The 21,517-nt window shown below is 40.2% G+C and overlaps 1 protein-coding gene and 1 pseudogene across 3 annotated transcripts in view; both read right to left on the minus strand.

Moving 5' to 3' along the window:
* Positions 1-21,517, minus strand: part of tmem19 (transmembrane protein 19) — a 100,397-nt gene that overhangs the window by 46,120 nt on the left and 32,760 nt on the right. The window lies entirely within an intron of this gene.
* On the minus strand, positions 13,971-14,087 carry LOC130092605 (5S ribosomal RNA; annotated as a pseudogene).

A 21,517-nucleotide genomic window follows, 5' to 3' on the forward strand; every position in this document is an offset into this window, starting at 1 on the left:
TTTATAATGCAATGTTAAGGTTTGAAAGTATTATAAAGTAAAACTGCCACTTCAAATTACCATTTAAACCAACCAAAATTTTTTTTTTTTTTTTTTTTTTTTTTAATGACAAAAATAGTCTTTGAGAATCTGTTATTATATATTCAAATCAACAACCTGAAAAAAATTAAACAATATGTGAAAAAATCACTAGAGTGGTTTCTACCATAGGTTTCTACAGAGAGCTGTAAATCCACTAGTGGTAAAAATGTGCTATTGCGTGATAAAAATGCTCAGTGTGTCCACCAGATGGCTCCGATCTCATTTCAAAAATTGCTTTCATGAGGCCTAGACTTGACTCTAAAATAAAATACAGCTTTAATACATTTTTTTTTTATTATATATATATATACATTTTCTATTATATTCAATGGGAAAAAATGGGTCTTAATTATTGCATAAATATTAATTATAAATCATAAAATTATCTCAAAACACCAAAAAAGAAAAGAAAAAATATTATTGAACAAAAATATATTTCATTGATTTTACTCAAATAAAATGTATCTTAATGCCGCCCTCCGGGTCATTTTTGACCCGAAGGTCCTGAGTGTGAGTCTAAAATGAAGAACCCCAGAGGGTTAAATTATATGTTTATCTCTGTAAAGCTGCTTTGAAACAATCCATTGTTAAAAGCGCTATATAAATGAAGATGACTTGACTTGACTGACCTGATAACTTCGGGGTCGCTAGGCAACGATTAAATGGTCTGAAAAGGAAACTGGAAAGAAACAAAGGGTTTTATGAACAGTACTCATTTTCTTGCTGAGGTAGTACTTAAAGGTTATGCAGAGAAGGTACCATCTCACCAACTAGATCGTGTGGATGGCAGAGTTTGGTACATTCCTCATCACGGGGTGTTTCATCCCAAGAAGGGATCACTGAGAGTTGTGTTCGACTGCGGAGCAACGTATAAAGGAACATCACTTAATAGTCAATTGTTGCAAGGCCCTAACCTTACCAATTCTTTGGTAGGTGTGCTGATGAGATTCAGGCGAGAGCCAGTAGCCTTCCTGGCTGACATTGAAGCAATGTTCTATCAAGTTAAAGTGGCTGAAGAAGAGGTAGATTTTCTTCGGTTCTTGTGGTGGCCTGATGGAAACTTGGCAAGAGAGCCCATCGTATTTAGGATGACAGTTCATCTTTTTGGAGCTGTGTCTTCTCCAAGCTGTGCTTGTTATGCCTTTAACAATAACCATTAACAATAACCTTTATGTAGACGATTGTCTGCAGAGCGTCTCTTCTGAGGAAATGGCTATCTCTATGGTTGCTAATCTCACTGCTCTCTGTCAAAAAGGAGGTTTCTGTTTAACAAAGTGGATTAGCAACAGTCGCAAAGTGTTGCAGTCAGTTTCTGAGGAATACCGAGCTAAGGGTATACAGCAATTAGATCTGGATCGGGACAAATTGCCTGTTGAGAGAGCTTTAGGTCTTCAGTGGAGTGTGGAAACCGACACCTTTCAATTCAAGACTTCCTTGAAAAGTCAACCATGCACTAGGAGAGGCATTTTATCGGTGGTAAGCTCTGTCTTTGATCCCTTGGGTTTTATGTCACCACTTATTCTGCCTGCTAAAGTACTTTTGCAGGAGTTGTGCAGACAGAACTTGGGCTAGGATGATGCCATACCATCGATTTACCAGAAGAAATGGAACCATTGGATTTTCGAATTGGACAGAATTGCAGGATTCCAGGTGAACCGATGTTTTAAACCTATGGAATTTGAATTGCCCTCCCACGCTTGTTTACATCACTTCACCGATGCTTGCGAAGATGGATACGGCACAGTTTCCTATATTAAGATGCAAAATAGGGCAAACAAGGTACATGTGGCTTTCTTGCTGGGCAAAGCCAGAGTTACACCACTAAAATCGGTGACCATACCTCGTTTGGAACTTACAGCGGCTGTACTGGCTAAAGTTGACGTCATGCTAAGGAGGGAGCTGCAACTTTCATTGGAAGATCACTTTCATTGGACTGACAGCATGATTGTCCTTAATTACATCAAGAATGAAGACAAACGGTTTCACACATTCGTTGGTAATAGGGTGTCGTACATAAGAGACAGAACACAACCTCAACAGTGGAGATACGTGCCCACTAAAGAAAACCCAGCAGATGATGCATCTCTTGGTTTGAAGGCAAAAGATTTTCTGAGCAATAAGCGATGGTCCCAGTTTTCTCTTGAAGCCGAGTGAGACACACTTTCCAACAAGTGATCTGATATTGACCGATGACCCAGAGATTAAAAGGTTGAAAGTCAATGCTATGGTTGTACAGAATGGACAGAATGCCACAAGTCAACTTATTCATTTCTTCTCAGAATGGAAACATCTGAAAGTTGCAGTTGCTTGGTATTTGAAACTGCAGAAACTTCTGATGGAGCTGAGACGTAAACGAAATGAATTATCTTTGGGATAGATTGACGGTGTCGCTGTGGATGTAAAGTTACAGGAATTTAAGGCATCTCTGGGCAGACAAAGCTTGACACTGGAGGATCTTTCTATGGCTGAGCATGGCATAATTCGTTTCAGTCAACAGGAACAATTCCAAGAGGAAATTGCTGAACTCAAGGGTAGAAACGTTGGTGTTAAAAGAAACAGTAATGTTTATAGTCTGGATCCTGTGTTGTGTGATGGACTGTTGCTAGTGGGAGGAAGACTTGGCAAGTCAGCTATGCCGATTGAAATGAAACATCCCATCCTGTTATCTAAAGATCAGCATGCGTCACATCTCATACTTCGAGACATTAATGAAGAGTTGGGGCATAGTGGCAGAAATCAGATGCTTTTCAAGCTCTTAAGTATTGGTTTAAGTATTGGATTACAAACGCCAACTCTGTTGCAAGAAAGATAATTTCCAAGTGTGTCATCTGTAGACGTTATAAAGGGAGGTTGGGTGAACAGAAGATGGCAGTCCTTCCAGTGGAAAGGATCACCCCTGACCCCTGACCACCACCTTTTACTAGCGTTGGAGTGGATTTTTTCGGGCCTGTTGAAGTAAAAAGGGGACGAAGTAAAGTGAAACGTTATGGGGTGATTTTTACTTGTATGGCAAGTAGAGCTGTCCATTTGGAAATGGCATACTCCCTAGATACAGACTCATGTATCAATGCCTTACGCAGATTTGTCTGTCGTCGTGGACAGGTCATTCACATGAGGTCTGATAATGGGACAAATTTCATCGGAGCTGAGCGGGAGTTAAAGGAGGCTCTCACTGCATTAAAAAATGAAAGGGTTCAAAGGGCCTTACTGCAGAAGGGAGTTCAATGGAGCTTTAATCCTCCTACAGGCTCTCATTTCGGTGGAGTATGGGAGCGCATAATTCGAATGGTGAGACAAGTTCATTGTGCAGTCCTTCGGCAACAAACATTGGACGACGAGGCCCTGCAGACTGTCTTGTGTGAAGCCGAAGCTATTTTGAACGATCGACCGATCTCTAAACTATCCAATGATCCTAGTGACTTGGAAGCCCTCACGCCAAATCAAATCCTGCTTATGAGAGGAAATCCTGCGTTACCGCATGGGTTGTTTGAAAGATCTGATATGTATGCCAAAAAGAGATGGAGACAGGTGCAATATATTTCCAATCTATTTTGGAAACGATGGGTACAGGAATATTTACCCTTGTTGCAAAAGCGACAAAAGTGGAACAAAGAACGAAGAAGTTTTTCCCCTGGAGACATTGTGATTATTGCTGATTCTACAGCACCACGTGGTTCATGGCTACTTGGAGTTGTGGAGACCTTCCCTGACATAAGGGGCTTGGTACGTTCAGCAAAAGTTCAAACCAAAAGTAATATCTTAGAACGTCCAATTAGCAAGCTTTACCTTTTATTAGAGGTAGACTAAAATATGGCATTCAACAAGTGTTTTTTGTCATACATTTCATACATTGGTACAAAACTTTAATTGGTATGTATGGCTCCATTTTGTATGAATTTGTAATTGTCATATTCAATTAAGGGGCCGGTGTGTAGGAGCCATCTTGGGGATAGTAACGTTTTTGTTTACTGGGTGGTGCTGTGTATAATTAGATCCCCTGAGCAACAGGTGTGTGCGTTGGTGATTAGGAAGCACACAGTTTTTGACCGCACGGCAGAGTAGCTTGTAAGGTGGATTTTAGTTGTATGCGGTCTATAAGGTATGGCTTTGTGTGTATATGTGAACAAGGAAAGGCCACAGGAAGTTCGCAATCATGTTTAATAAAGCCAGTAATAAAGAGACATTTTTTATGCATCTACAACCATCTGCATGGACTCTGTTAGTACGCGTTCTAAACTTGCATACTCCTATCATCAACGGCAAGGGCACTGGAAAGCCATAACAGTTACTTTGTTTCAAACCAGCTTTACAGTGAAATTAATCTATATTGTTAAAGTAACAACAGGTAGTTTTTTGCTCTCGGGCTCCCCCTACAGTTGGGAAACAGTATTGTCCTCTACTACTGTCGTAAACTCTGTCATCCTACATGCACGTGCAATTGTTGACAACCAGGATAGCCCTGAACACTGTAGGAGGAGGTCACATGCAGGTGTTCTGCTTGCGTCGCGTGTGAAATGTCTTCATCCCAGGTACAGTGGCATATATTTCAGCATGTCATATGAATATAATTTCATGGGTTTTATTTTTTTTCTAACGACAAATGATCGCGATGCTCACATTTACAAGCCAGCGTCATTATAGTAGCCTAGTCTATTGGTTACCGTTTTACTGGATCTATATGATACTTCAATGCAATGTTTGAGTGGTTGATAATAACCATATATCGTCAATATTATAATATCAAGCTACCATAAATGAATCTGCAAATTTTACAAATCGATTTGCATTATAGCTTGAGGCAAGACAAATAAACAAATATCACAGACATGTTAGGTATCCTAAAATATGATTTTATTAATAATCTTCCTCCTTTCTTTGTACATGTTGAGTAGACTACACTTTTTAGGTCAAACATTTGCTATTTGCATTTCATCGATTGCAAAGTTCAAATCAGAACGAGAATACTAGCGATAGCTAACCATCAAAAACTAGAATATCGTTTACTAGCTACCAGATTGATAATTCGCTACTACTCTAGCGAATTAGAGAGGTTAGAGAGAGGCATTCTTTTTTCGATGGGGGGTTCGATGCTCCCTGCACACGCAAGGTCTCTCGCTCGCTTTCTCTCTCTGGCGTCCGCGCGCGTTGGAGCACAGTCTCTGTCTCGCGTGCGCGCTCGCTCTAGATTCCGGGAGATTTGAACTAATTTGCGGTATAACTTGTCGATCACGAGTGGCTCAACAGGTAGATCTATAGATAAACTCATCTTTCAGGGATTTGACCGACCGGGTTGACAATTTAGCGTGAGAAACCGGGGGTGTGGCGTAAGTGTGAGCGTGTGAAACCAATCAAATGCGGGTGTCTCACGGCCAATGCGTGAGAGTTGGCAGCTCTGCAATGTTGATCCTCGTTCTGCCTTTAACGCGATCATTTTCTCTTTTTCTCTTTTTGCTTTGCTCCGATAAAACCTTTGCTTTCTTGTTTTTCTGTGCTGCTTCGGCCATGACTATAACATTTGGCTCGCAAGTCCGATTTTAAGGAAGTGGGGGTGGTGGTGGAAGTGACGTATATGCCGTAAAGCAGTCGAATTTTGTAGTTCTCTTTGTTCGCCGGTTACTACCCGAAACCCGAAGTTTAAAAGTACGATTAAAAACGCTACAGACCCCGTCAGGCTATGGCAGACGTGTCATTCAACCTATTGTAAGTCGATGTACCATCACAAGAGACTTGGAAATATATTATGAAGGTTGAAAAGTTACCTGTTGTTACTTAAAAGCACAATATAAATGAAGGTGACTTGACAGTGTAGTTTCTTTACATCCCCTGACAGAAACACGTCTGAGTTTGACGGTCTTTCTCAACATCTTTAACAAACACCCGTATTGCTCTTGTGATTGATGGACAGATATGATTTGTCCAGAAAACACCTCCTTGAAAAGGCTACATATGACGATGACGTATCGTGTCAAGACACTCGTCACAATCATGACATAACAATTCAAATCTGGCAGTTTTAGAAGGTTAGAAAAGAATAATTCATATTTTAAATAGGGGAGTTAGTTTTGAGTTCTGAAACTCGCAGTATGTTTTTATTGTAGAGTTAACTCGTATGCGTTTCATTCAAAATACTCACAAAAATCTAACCTTTTTAATTAAAGTCAAATAGAAAAAAATCTTATCATAAAATAAATATCTATTGATATAAATATTTATGAAGAAGATTTTGAATCTCCATTTTTAATTACCCCTTTAATATATTTTAATATGTAATTTAATCATGTGATGATAACAGCCATTAATCCAGTCTTTAGTGCCACATGGTCCTTCAGAAATCATTCTAATATGCTGCTCAAAAAACATTTCTTATCAGTGTTGAAAAAGTTTTTGCCATTAATTTTTTGTGGAAACCGTGATATATTACCATTCAATACTTTGGGGTAAATACGATTTTAAGAAATGAATACTTTTCAGCAAGGATGAATAAAAAAGTGACTGTAAAGACATTTACGTTATAAAATATTCAGTTCTTTTGAACTTTCTATTTATCAAAGAATCCTGAAAAAAAAAAATGATCATAGCTTCCACAAAAATATTGAGCAGCATTTTCAACATTGATAATAATAAGAGACATAATTTATAATTATGCATCAATTATTGTTGAGAAACTGAACACCAAATAAACTGAAGGTTTATGTGACACTGAAGACTGGCTGCTGAAATTCAGCTTTGCCATCACAAGAATAAATTACATTTTAAAATATAACAATAAAACTGTATTATATTGGTGAGCATAAGGTTTTTTTTTTTTTTTTACTTAAAAGGTGCTCTAAGCGATGTTGGGTGACGTCACTTCTTGTTGACTTTCGAAGTATTAGGCTTGTTTGAGATGCGCCTTGCCTCGCCTTAAATGTAGTCGAGAGTAGGCGGCTGCAGTGAGAGGAGGAGTGAAACAAGCGCAGGCAAGCCGGACAGATCTCTCTTCTCGCAGTGGATCAGACACCTGTGAAATCAAAGACTGATATCGCGGGATTCACGCTCATGCACAGTGTTGCCAATAAACTGGATGTAATTTATGTTGCTTTTATATGAAAACAAATATAATGAACAAGACACCAAAAGTACTTGTTATTTAATTCCATTCCAAACACTTGTTTATCAATCTTTTTTTCTTTAATACAGATGTGTTTTTGTATTGTAAAAAAAAAAAAAAAAATTACATTGCTAACCCATAGAGATCGCACTGTCAGAGAGTTTGGGAATATTCACACATAACGTATACACATAAAACATGATATCAGAGTTTTAAAATTAGAGAAGAGAACAATACATCACGGTTGTTTAAACCAATCAGCATTAAGCTGTGTCGTCAGCAAGTCGTTTCCCATCATCCTTCTGATCAGCGCAGTCGGTGGAGAGCAACTGCACGTGACTGCAGAATCCGACACGTGCGCCTTGCGGTCGCGAGAGTTTTTTAACATATGTCAGCATGACATCAGAGCAAGGTGGACCGCACTCGGACACATTTCTAACCGGCATGCATCTCGCGCTGACCACCGGTGATCGGTTCTGCGCAGATTTTGCTCATCTCAAACAAGCCTATTGTCAAATAAAACGGAGGCTAGCTAGACCCTCCCTCCTCCTCATCCCGTCCCCTCCCCTTGTAGTTTTACTGATACTTGATTCAAGGTGTAATGTCGCCAAGTCAGATAAATGCTTTCATTTAATGAAGAAAAGGAGAAACATTACCAGAAAAATACCAGAAAACGTTTCGCCACCAGAGGTTATAACTTTAGCTCCCATACAAGGACGCAATAAAATAGCAAGATAACGTTAGCTTCGCATTTCCTAGTGAGCATAAACAAAAAGCTCCGTCGTAAACAAATTTAGTCAAAGTTTTCAATAGGCTATGAATGAACATTCAAATTCATAACAAACAGTTGGTGAAAACAACCATTCACACAAAATGTCGCCCTACTGTGACTTTGCTTGATCATTAAGATGTTTATGTCATTCACGATAGAGATCGATAGCTAGCTGCTAGAAACCTATATGTTGTATTCACCAAAGTTAGCGCTGACTGCATTGTTCTAGCTAATTACACTCACCAAAAGGATTATTAGGAACACCATACTAATACTGTGTTTGACCCCCTTTCGCCTTCAGAACTGCCTTAATTCTACGTGGCATTGATTCAACAAGGTGCTGAAAGCATTCTTTAGAAATGTTGGCCCATATTGATAGGATAGCATCTTGCAGTTGATGGAGATTTGTGGGATGCACATCCAGGGCCACCACATCCCAAAGATGCTCTATTGGGTTGAGATCTGGTGACTGTGGGGGTCATTTTAGTACAGTGTACTCATTGTAATGTTCAAGAAACCAATTTGAAATGATTCGAGCTTTGTGACATGGTGTATTATCCTGCTGGAAGTAGCCATCAGAGGATGGGTACATGGTGGCCATAAAGGGATGGACATGGTCAGAAACAATGCTCAGGTAGGCCGTGGCATTTAAACGATGCCCAATTGGCACTAAGGGGCCTAAAGTGTGCCAAGAAAACATCATCCACACCATTACACCACCACCACCAGCCTGCACAGTGGTAACAAGGCATGATGGATCCTTGTTCTCATTCTGTTTACGCCAAATTCTGACTCTACCATCTGAATGTCTCAACAGAAATCGAGACTCATCAGACCAGGCAACATTTTTCCAGTCTTCAACTGTCCAATTTTGGTGAGCTCTTGCAAATTCTAGCCTCTTTTCCCTATTTGTAGTGGAGATGAGTGGTACCCGGTGGGGTCTTCTGCTGTTGTAGCCCATCCGCCTCAAGGTTGTGCGTGTTTTGGCATCACAAATGCTTTGCTGCATACCTCGGTTGTAACGAGTGGTTATTTCAGTCAAAGTTGCTCTTCTATCAGCTTGAATCAGTCGGCCCATTCTCCTCTGACCTCTAGCATCAACAAGGCATTTTCGCCCACAGGACTGCCGCATACTGGATGCTTTTCCCTTTTCACACCATTCTTTGTAAACCCTAGAAATGGTTGTGCGTGAAAATTCCAGTAACTGAGCAGATTGTGAAATACTCAGACCGGCCCGTCTGGCACCAACAACCATGCCACGCTCAAAATTGCTTAATTCACCTTTCTTTCCCATTCTGACATTCAGTTTGGAGTTCAGGAGATTGTCTTGACCAGGACCACACCCTTAAATGCATTGAAGCAACTGCCATGTGATTGGTTGATTAGCTATTAGCTAACCTATTGCATTAAAGGTGGGGTAGGTAGAAATCTTCTAAAAAACTTTTTCCCAAATTTGTTTAAACTGTCTATATATACCAAGACATAATTAAAATGTAAGTGCTCTGAAAAAGAAAGTATAAAAATCGAGTGTCTGTAGTCCTCTCAGTGCTGCAATAAACACAGCTACTTATTTCATTCACTCCCACCCTCTCCCGTCTGGGCTCCTTACAAAGCCACGCCCCCAAAACACATGAACGCGCGATGCCGACCCCGCGGTGGAGGACGCGACCCCTCAGCTGGAGGACGCGTTTACCAGCGCCGCGGAGAGGAGCGCAGTGCATGTAGTGACATGTACCTAACTTTATCATTATGAATATAAACAACTGACATGGCTGGTATTACTCACTGTCAAGCTAGCATATCGATACTGGTAATGGTAAAGTTTAAAATATATTGAGTTTGATTCGGTAACGAGCTAGTAACATAAAAACTAAAAACAGCGGCTTCCGGTATGCAACGGAACGAGATGGACGTGTGAAACGATAGCTCTGTAAAGTCAGGCGATTAAAACCCCTTGAATTCAGCGAATATTATCTAAGTTTAGGTAAAAGACTCGGAATATGAGCGGGGGTACTAAAACAAGAAACCAAAAGATGACTGGAAAAGCAGAACAAGAGGGACGCAAAGGAGGTGAAGCGAATACACCTGATGCAAACAATGCTAGCATAAACGCACACAGCAGTGTCTCGACTTCTCAACCAAGTTTGAAAGATATAAGCGATCAAATAAGCAACCTTCGAACTCAGCTAAATGCCGATCTAACATCGTTTAAAGAAGAAGTAAAGAGAGAAGTGAAAGAGGAACTGTCAGAATTCAGACAACAGATTAACCAACAGTTAGCTTCTACGACGCTATCCTTACAAGAACATGACAATAAACTCGAGGAGGCGGCGGCGCGAATTGAGGAATTGGAAAGTTGGTCGGCAGCGGCAAATGAAGTGCTCCAAGAGTCACTAAAAGAGCAAAGGGCATTGCGGGGAAAAGTTGATGATTTGGAGTCAAGGGGGAGGCGAAACAACCTCAGAATATGAGTACGCGAGGATTATGATTATGGATGTGGAAACAATAGCAAGGAGATATTTTAATTGTTTATTAATGAACAAGTGTTTACTAATGGTGTGTTCACACCGAACGCGAATTTAATTATTTGTGCGAGTAGATTACATACATAGTCAATGCAAAGACGCGAATAGACGCATCATTCGCGCCGGGCGTCGCGAATGACGCGAATTGGGCGACGCGTTTGCCGCGAACGTCTTCCGCGCAAGTTGAAAAATTTGAACTCGAGCTGAAGATTCAAGCGTCGAACTAGACGCGTATTTGACGCTCTATTCGCGTTCGATGTGAACACCATTACTCTCAAGTGTATTTTGTGCGCTTCAGTGCCTAGATTTACCGTGTTGCCGGTCTTGGCAGCAATGATCTTGTCGAAAATATTGCATCGCGTGCATCTGGCATCGAGTCTGGCACATGACATAGGTACACTTTGGATCATTTCCACATATTTTCTATCTATCTGGGTTGGGGACGCTTACACACACACACACACACACACACACTGCAGCCTCACGTGCGACGAGCCGCGTCTCTGGGCAGCCGCGTAATCTAGTGTTTTTCCGCCACAGCCAATCATGCTGCATGCTTATTGTTTCACTGACGTTGGCGAGATTAACCACTTAGGTACCGAAATGTGGTACCGAAAAACAAGACATGTTTCGATACTCGGTAGTATCGAGGCAATTCGGTCGGTACCTAAAAAGTACCGAACTCGGTACCCAGCCCTACCTACAACAGCGCTGAGGAAGCCGAAAGAGATCTGCATCGCCGAGGTCTTGTACTTGAGGGCCACCTCGGTGTGGATAATACCAGCGGAACTGGCACACCACCGACCCGAAGACTGGACCTCGCGGAGAGAAGGAGACAGCCAAGAGAGCACGGGAACGGCTACAGGAATTCCAACAGAAGTTCAATACTTGAACCGAGAAGACAAAGACGTGGAGACCTGAGGGAAATAGGTACTAGCTATGTTCCAAAGAGCTGTGTGTTCAGTTGCATTTTGTCATTGACTGTCAATGATGTAAACACTAATATTGTCACTCTTTTTTATGATTCAAATAGCCTGATTTGAAGGAGCTAAAACGCCTAAGGTAGAATTAGTGGAAAAGCTCTTGTTGTTTTATACGCTGGTTCTGGGAGGGGGTCCTCTCTTAGAGGGAGGCTTTTCCCCTTACCTTATTTGGGGAAATGGGTGAATTGCGAATACCCTGCCTTGGAAGCCTTTTTTCAGTTTAACGTTATTTGTTCTGTTGCTTTAAGTTCAGTTTTGTTTCTATTTTTATTTACAAAGTTCATGTTCAAAGTTCATGGTTATAAGACAAGCAACCAATCTGAACCACCTCGCATTTATGATGCACAGTCAGAAGCTTAAATTAATGTCATTAAATGTCAATGGATTAGGTAACCCAGTAAAGCGGGCAAGGGTGATGAATAAGGAAAGACGATATGCACATCATCTTACTACAGGAAACACATTTAGGAGCTTTGGAGCTTGAAAAACATATTAAATTTGGTTACAACATATTTTATAGCTCATATTCACAAAGTCATAGGAGGGGAGTTGCAATACTTGTAACCAAAAAAATAAAGCTTGACATTTTCAAAGAAATAAAGGATAAGGAGGGCCGATATATTCTAGTAAAGGGTAAAATCAATAATAATCTTATGACACTGGTTAACATCTACGCACCACCGGAATGCGAAACAACATTTTATAAAGAATTCTTTGATACACTCACAGCAGAAGCGGAAGGGATCTGTTTATGTGGAGGGGATTGGAATTCAGTCTTAAATTTGAAACTAGATACCACAAGTAAAAATAGGAGTAAAAGAAATCTTACAAAATTACTTATGAATGAATGAGGCATTTACACTCACCGGCCACTTTATTAGGTACACCTGTCCAACTGCTCGTTAACACTTAATTTCTAAGCAGCCAATCACATGGCGGCAACTCAGTGCATTTAGGCATGTAGACATGGTCAAGACAATCTCCTGCAGTTCAAACCAAGCATCAGTATGGGGAAGAAAGATGATTTGAGTGACTTTGAACGTGGCATGATTGTTGGTGCCAGAAGGGCTAGTCTGAGTATTTCAGAAACTGCTAATCTACTGGGATTTTCACGCACAACCATCTCTAGGGTTTACAGAGAATGGTCCGAAAAAGAAAAAACATCCAGTGAGCGGCAGTTCTGTGGGCGGAAATGCCTTGTTGATGCCAGAGGTCAGAGGAGAATGGCCAGACTGGTTCGAGCTGATAGAAGGGCAACAGTGACTGAAATAACCACTTGTTACAACCGAGGTATGCAGCAAAGCATTTGTGAAGCCACAACACGCACAACCTTGAGGCGGATGGGCTACAACAACAGAAGACTCCACCGGGTACCACTCATCTCCACTACAAATAGGAAAAAGAGGCTACAATTTGCAAGAGCTCACCAAAATTGAACAGTTGAAGACTGGAAAAATGTTGCCTGGTCTGATGAGTCTCGATTTCTGTTGAGACATTCAGATGTTAGAGTCAGAATTTGGCGTAAACAGAATGAGAACATGGAACCATCATGCCTTGTTACCACTGTGCAGGCTGGTGGTGGTGGTGTAATGGTGTGGGGGATGTTTTCCTGGCACACTTTAGGCCCCTTAGTGCCAATTGGGCATCGTTTAAATGCCACGGCCTACCTGAGCATTGTTTCTGACCATGTCCATCCCTTTATGGCCACCATGTACCCATCCTCTGATGGCTACTTCCACCATGTCACAAAGCTCTAATCATTTCAAATTGGTTTCTTGAACATGACAATGAGTTCACTGTACTAAAATGGCCTCCACAGTTACCAGATCTCAACCCAATAGAGCATCTTTGGGATGTGGTGGAACGGGAGATTCGCATCATGGATGTGCAGCCGACAAATCTGCGGCAACTGTGTGATGCCATCATGTCAATATGGACCAAACTCCCTGAGGAATGCTTCCAGCACCTTGTTGAATCTATGCCACGAAGAATTGAGGCAGTTCTGAAGGCAAAAGGGGGTCCAACCCGTTACTAGCATGGGGTACCTAATAAAGTGGCCGGTGAGTGTATATAGCGCTTTCATATGTACTACTATACACCCAAAGCGCTTTACAATCATATCAGGGGTTCTCTCCTCAACCAGCACCAGTGTGCAGCATCCACTTGGATGATGCGACGGCAGCCACAGTACAATGGCGCCAGTGCGCTCACCACACACCAGCTATAGGTGGAGAGGAGAGAGAGTGATAGAACCAATTCAGTGGATGGGGATTATTAGGAGGCCATGATTGGCAGGGGCCAATGGGTGGAATGTGGCCAGGGCACCGGGGTTACACCCCTACTCTTTACGAGAAGTGCCATGGGATTTTTAATGACCACAGAGAGTCAGGGCCTCGGTTTAACGTCTCATCCGAAGGACGGTGCTCTTTGACAGTATAGTGTCCCCGTCACTATACTGGGGCGTTAGGACCCACACAGACCACAGGGTGAGCACCCCCTGCTGGCCTCACTAACACCTCTTCCAGCAGCAACCTGGTTTTCTCAGGAGGTCTCCCATCCAAGTACTAACCAGGCTCAGCCCTGCTTAGCTTCAATGGGCAACCAGTCTTGGGCTACAGGGTGATATGGCTGCTGGTGGATGTGTGGAGGAAGCTCCACCCAACTATGAGGGACTATACATATTACTCAGTGCCTCACTTGGTTCATTCAAGAATAGACTATTTTATAATGAGACAGGAAGATTTCTACAGGGTAACCGAATGCAAGATCGGAATCACTGATGTTTCAGACCACAGCGCAATATATTTAACTCTTAACTTGGAGAATAACCCCCAAAATACTGTATGGCGATTAAATGTGGGCCTCCTTAACAACCAATCAGTAGTTGGATCTGTCAAACAGGACATCAAAACATTTATATAAGAAAATGACAATGGGGAGGTGGATCCATCAATAATATGGGACTCGCTAAAAGCTGTCTTACGAGGAAAACTAATAGCCAAGGCAACAAACATTAAGAAAACTAGGATTGAAGCATATAAAAGATTAATTAAAGATTTAAAAGATAAAGAGGAAAAATTCATTTTGAAAAAAAGATCAGGACACTCAAAAAGAAATTCAAAAATTGAAAATGCAACTTGAAAATTATTTAGATGATGAAGTAGAGAAAAAAGCTAGATTTACAAAACAAGCATATTATGAACTAGGCCCAAAATCAACAAAGTTTCTCTCTAGAAAACTACGCAAACAACAAGCGGACTCAACAATTTTTAAAATTAAAGACCCTATCTCGCAAAAGCTTCGAACTGAGCCAAAAGAAATAGAAAACACTTTTTACCAGTACTACAGCAAATTATATTCACTAGAGGGCGCTTCTAACAAAGAGTCGATTAGAGCATTCCTAGACAAATTAGACCTTCCCTGTATAGGAGAAACACAAAATAAAAGAATATTAGCAGAAATTACATCAAAAGAACTGGATAAAGCAATAAATAGACTAAAGGCAAATAAAGCCCCAGGTAGTGATGGTTTCCCCGGCGAGTGGTATAGGACTTTTAAGGTAGAATTGAAGCCGCTTCTTCTTAGAGCTTTAAACTATATCCATAAAGAAGGCAAGACCCCTCCATCATGGAAGGAAGCAATTATTACGCTCATCCCCAAAGAAAATAAAGATAGAGATAATTGTGCCAATTATAGGCCAATATCAATTTTAAATGTGGACTATAAGCTATATACATCCATTATTTCTAAACGATTTGAAACCTTTAATTGATGAGGATCAGACTGGCTTTATAATTGGTAGGCAAACGCAAGATAATATCAGAAGAAGTCTGCAAGTGATTCACAATATCTTCAGCAAAAAGCTTAAAGCGGCCTTGATCAGTCTCGATGCAGAAAAGGCCTTCGATCGAGTAAATTGGGATTTCTTATATCTAACGTTGGAGAAATTTGGCCTTACTAATGAATCTAATTCAATGTATTAGAGCAATTTATGATAAGCCAACCGCAAGAATAAAAGTGAATGGATCTCTGACAGACCGGTTTGAACTTAGTAGAGGATGTAGGCAGGGCTGCAGATTAAGTCCGACCCTTTTTGCTTTATAGATTGAGCCACTGGCTCAAGCGATTCGGGAGAAAGATGATTTAAAGGGGATTATGATCAACGAAAGAGAACAAAGGATCGGATTATTTGCGGACGATATATTGTTATTTCTAGAAGATATTAACATATCGTTTCCCATACTGATGGATCTTTTGGGAAAGTATAATGAATATGCTGGATACAAGTTGAACATTTCCAAAACCAAAATACTATTGTTTAATCATTCACCCTCAAATGAAACTGCACCCACATATGATATAAAATGGAGCACCAACAAAATTAAATACCTCGGAGTATTTCTATCCAAAGATTCTTCACTACTATATAATTTTAACTACAACCCAATAAACGAAAGTATTAGAACAGACATCCAGAGATGGTCTACTTATCCACTCGGCTTAAGTGATAGAATAAAAGTGGTAAAAATGAACATCCTCCCTAGGCTACTTTACTTATTTCAATCCCTCCCGGTAAATATTCCGTCAAAACAATTCACAGAGTGGGATAAGCTGTTATCGAAGTTTATATGGGATGGGAAGAGGCCCAGAGTTAGGTATTCAACATTACAGCTGCAGAAGGATAAGGGGGGCATAGGCCTTCCTAATTTAAAAATGTATTTCTATGCAGCTCAATTGCGTTACCTGTGTTGCTGGTGTGACCCTAGTTACTGTGCCAAATGGAAAGAGATTGAGACATGCATCCCTGGGTACAATGTTCAGACACTCATGGGAGAGGACCATATCCCAACCGATGTAATAGAAATACTTGGCCCAATTGCACAATTCACAATGTAAATTTAGTATAGTGTAGCAAGACAATTAAAATTGAATAAAGAAAGAAAAATATTAAGATGGGTAGCTCATGACAAAGACTTCAAACCAGGAATGCATGACTCAAATTTCAAATTTTGGATCAATAGAGGGGTTACAGCTTTTTGTAATTTAATTAATAATTGGGAAATAAGAAGTTTTCAATATCTTAAAGATAAATTTAGTCTAGATAATCGAGACTTCTTCCGATACCTGCAACTAAAAGAATACTATAATAAAGAAATTAAGGACAGAAACGAACCTAATGCAGTTTTAGAGACTCTGTGTGGTGCATACCAACAGAAAACGCACAAAATTACTTCAAAGCTATACACTAGCTTAATGTCCTGTCAGAAAAACACAACCCTGTATGTCAAAGAAAAGTGGGAAAGAGAAGCAGCTGTCACGATTAGTATTCAAGAACAGTTTGACGAATCAACTTGAATTCCATAACTTTTTGTCGGCATGGTCTGAAGATGATCTGGTTAAATTTTCGTGAAAATCGGAGCAACCGTCTAGGACGAGTTCGAAAAAGTAAGTTTTACAAAAATGTTTAAATGGCGGAAGGATTTACATGACGGAAAATGAAGTCATATGATGTAATCAAATCGTCTTGGGCCAATGAATCAGTGGGAAAATTTTGTTTAAAAAAATGGTTCAGAAGTTTTTAGCGTAGTGCTTGCAAAAACAGACGTAAGGCTGTATCTCCGCAACGCTTTATCGTATTCAGACCAAACTTGGTACATGTCATCACAAGCATGACTTGAGGCTACATGCTGTGTTTTGGCACAGCGCCACCTACTGGTCCGGATGTACGAAAAATTGCAATTTTTGGTTATAACTTCTGAACAGTTTGTCCAAAAATCATAAAAGTGTTTCTCGCTAGATTCAGGGCGTCATGCCGAGTCGACTGATATCCAAAATGCAGGACTAAAATGCTGTATTTCATGAACGCAAGAACGTATCTTTACAAAACTTTCTATGGGTCATCGGCACAATCAGGGCCGTCGCTAATGGGGTGAAAGGTGGTGACAATTATAGGGGCCCCCGCTGCCCAGGGGGCCCCACAAAATCCAGCAGTTATACTATTTAGGCCCCTGTAGTATAAATAATTCTAATATTTATATTAGTTGTATGCCTGAGATTTAAATGAAAACCACAAAAACGTGCAATTTGGGTAAATATTTTTCCAAATATCTGCTTCTCTTACCTCCATAAAAATGGTTTAGTCCGACCTAAAGTATTTATTAATTATTCAGTCAGAGTCAGTGACAAACATCAGATGGACCCAATAAAACCCCAAAAAAGTCCCACCCCAGCTCGTGAACAGAACCAATCAGAGTTGAGGCGGCAGCCTGAAGTTAACGATGAACTTGGTGGAAGAGCAGGAGACTAACTGACTGAAAAATGTCGGGGAAAAGAAAACATAAATCAGGGAACCAGAAATGCCAGGAAAAGACGGAGAGGGAGGCAAGGAGAGTGGTTGTATCCCAGTCGATCAAGACGTTCTTAAAGACCGGTTATATATTGTTATTTCGCTGGGAATTAGAAAACTTCCGTCTACAGTCTGCCGTGTACAGTCATTTTTTATTATCGGTGTGCGCCGCAATCGACCGAATGATTACGTGGTCTAAATTCCTGTCTTTTTACACTATTGTAACTAGAGTTTTAAAAAAATTACACGAGTCACGCATTGCATTATGCATCTGACCTGCCGGCTGATGATATTTAAAACATTGAGAAAACATGAATACAACACACTGCACTTGGATGAATAAATGTATTCGCTTTATTTAAAGGTGCCCTAGAATGGTTTTTTATATTATTTTATAATGTTTCCTGGGTTGCCCTTATAATGTTAGTATGTTTTTTAGATCAAAAATAGGCATAATTTAGAAATAAAAGGCATTTTTCCTAGCCTGATTTTAGCCTCTGATTTGAACGCTCTGTTTGAAGGGGCGTGTCTGCTGTGTGTAACCGGCCTCTGCTGTGATTGGCTGACATGCTTGCATATGAAATAGCTATGTATTACATGTGAAACTCTCTCGAATAATTTTACTACAGCTATTATACGTTTTTACTATTACAGCTATGGAGATTAACGAATCGTGAGATGTTTTTAGAGTATTTAGATTAGGGCCGGGACTCAATTAAAAAAATTAATCTAATTAATTAGAGGCTTTGTAATTAATTAATCGAAATTAATCGCATTTTAATTGCATAAATATTTGACCTGAGAACAGTGAGAAGTAATTTTTGTCACATGGATTTTTAGTATACTATTGAATAATGACTGAATACATAACAAAATAGTTTATTTTTGTTCAACCAAGTCCAGCAGACCAGTGCAATTTTTGCCATTAAGTGTAGCAATAGCATATTGCTACACTACACTAATAGCAATAGCGAATTCCTTGTTGCATAGCTTGCACACAACCATGCTCTTATCGACGCTTCCATCCATTCGCTTTTTATAACAAAATTTCCCATCCACCGGCCAACCAAAGCGATCTCGTCAGCTTCTTCGGCTGCGTTTACACTTGGCATTAACATGCGACCTGTATCTGGATGTTGTCCACATACACATTGAAAAGACAAGTGTAAACGCACATCTGATCGGAATGTTATCCGGTTCGGAGGTAGTCGAGGACGCATTGTGATCGGATCTCAGTGTAATGTAAACACAATCCAGCCATCGTGTCTGCATTCACAGGTGAACGTAATTTAAATCCCCGCCCATTCTCCCCGCGTGACTGTCAGAAAGTAATGGCCAGACGCAGTTTAGACACGAAATTGAAATTATTTGAACAATAAACGTCAATCTTTAAAACAGTTTATTTATGTGTGTCATTTTTCATTTTAATTGTGCAACATTATCTGAACGAGGCGATCGCCTCACAGTCAGTCATGAGATCTTTAATGAAGAGCTGCACTTGCCAGAGGAATAATCGGAATCGGAATTTTTTAATGTTTTAAATGTTGAATGTTTTTATTGTTTCAGCATGTTTATCGATCTCCCATTTCTGTCAATATAGTCATTGCACGCAACCTTAAACCCAGATGATCGATGATGTGACTTGTTTAACATGATCAACCCAGTTATTTTTGTAAGATCAACTCTGGAAGTATTCCTTCTTTCAAAAAATATAATTTGATCTAATTAATGGAGATTGCATATGAAAGTAAAGTGAGTGAGTGAAAGCAATTGGGATGTTGTTTAATATTTATCATCTTTACTATTAATCTGGTGTCGTGCCAAAGACCTGATTTCAATATTATGCGGGAAACAGAAATCCGATCGGTTATCCAGATACAGAGGCTGTGAACAAATATAAACGCACCATGTCCTGATTGGCTAATGATCCGATCTGCTTGATCGGATCACGGTGATCGCATGTTAATGCCAACTTGTAAACGCAGCCTTCGTCATGAACGCTAGTTGGTGCGCCAGTATAATCGGTCCGCCGAAACTCATCCAGTGAGAAACGTTCCGCGGTGCAAAACTAAGTGTGATTAAAATAATTTGTGTAATTAATTAACGCGTTAAAGTCTGTAATTAATTCATCTTAATTAACGCGTTAAAGTCCCGGCCCTAATTTAGATCTATTCCCATCACATACAATGTTGCCGTGATGACTGAGCATTGAGCAAGCAGATCACAGTCTGTCTATCGCGAGCATGAAGATCTTATCATTGCAATGCAGTTTCTGCACTCTCTCTAATGCTTTCACCAATGCAAACACGATCATGTAAATACAGTAAGAGCTTCGTTGTGCAGTGTAACGTGCGTCATTGAAGTCATAACGAGTTTGGCAAGTGTCCAGATAAACTCGCGCTGTGGAAAGATTGTTCTTTGATCGCTTTCTTTATATAATTTATTCACAATTTAAATACGTTTTTTTTTCATCCTACTAAAAGAAACGATGTGAAGTTGATATTTTAGTCACTGGCTTGACTTACTGATGCATAAACAGTATTGAACGATTTTGAGAGAAAGATTACCTGTCTGAACTTGAACAATTAACGTTACACATCAGAAAGTGTTGCTTGGTAGCTCGATACGAGGCCAGCTCTGTATTGGCCCAAGTTGAGGAAACAGTCGTCAGTGAAATGTTTGGAAATTTCCAGAGAAAATAAAATTAACCCATTGTTTCTTCAGAGGCTCGGATGAAGGAAATAAAAAATACTTTTGTGTTCATGTGTACATCCAAACACTGAGCAACTGCTATGCTTCGGCTGCGCAGATCCGCCTGGCATTGAAGATGGGCTGGCATATGCAAATTCTTGGAGTCGTACATATTAATGATGCCGACTGTTGCGTCACAGTCGGTGTTATGTGGAGATTCGCCTATTTTTCAGGGGTGTTTTTCAAAAACGAGATTTTAGTAAGAAGGAGAAAACAATGGTGTTTGAGACTCACTGTATGTCATGTCCATGTACTGAACTCTTGTTATTTAACTATGCCAAGATAAATTCAATTTCACATTCTAGGGCACCTTTAATAATATTACCAGTTCCATATTATCTTTATTAAAAAATAAGACAATGAATGGTTTTATTTTTTGAATTAGACTGCATTCTTGTCAATTTCTAAATGTTTACTTTTTGATTTATGAATTATAACAGACTGATGGGGAAAAAAAATTATTACTTTTTAAAAATTGGTTTTATTATTATTTAAAGGGGTCATATAATGGTACATGCACCTTTACAAGTTGATTGTACTGAAATGTGTGTTGGCAGTGCCTGTACACAAACATCATATAATGATAAAAATCCATCCAGTGGTTTTGTTTTAATCTCCTTGTATGTTTTCCCCTGCCTCAAATCAAGCCGTTCGTTTTTGTGACGTCAATAAAACGGACGCCCCTCCCACGACTGTTGATTGACGGGAGCGTTTCAACACAGACCCGCCCTCGCACATGAGGTAGCTGTCAATCATAGTCTGCCCCGCGGCGCGGCGCGGCGCGGACCGGACCGGCGCGGTCATTGTTGATATGCTGGAGCACTGTCTATGAGCAGAATGGCGTCTAAGCCATTGTGGTGTTCTGTTCTTGGGTGTAATAACGAACACAGTCATTTTTAATGTTCCTGAATCCGAACCGCTGAAGACACAGTGGCTGAGTTTTGTTTTCGAAGGGAATATTCCACACGA

Source organism: Rhinichthys klamathensis, unplaced genomic scaffold, assembly GCF_029890125.1.
Source record: "Rhinichthys klamathensis goyatoka isolate OS25496 unplaced genomic scaffold, OSU_Roscu_1.1 h1tg000176l_1, whole genome shotgun sequence".
Lineage (NCBI taxonomy): Eukaryota > Metazoa > Chordata > Actinopteri > Cypriniformes > Leuciscidae > Rhinichthys > Rhinichthys klamathensis.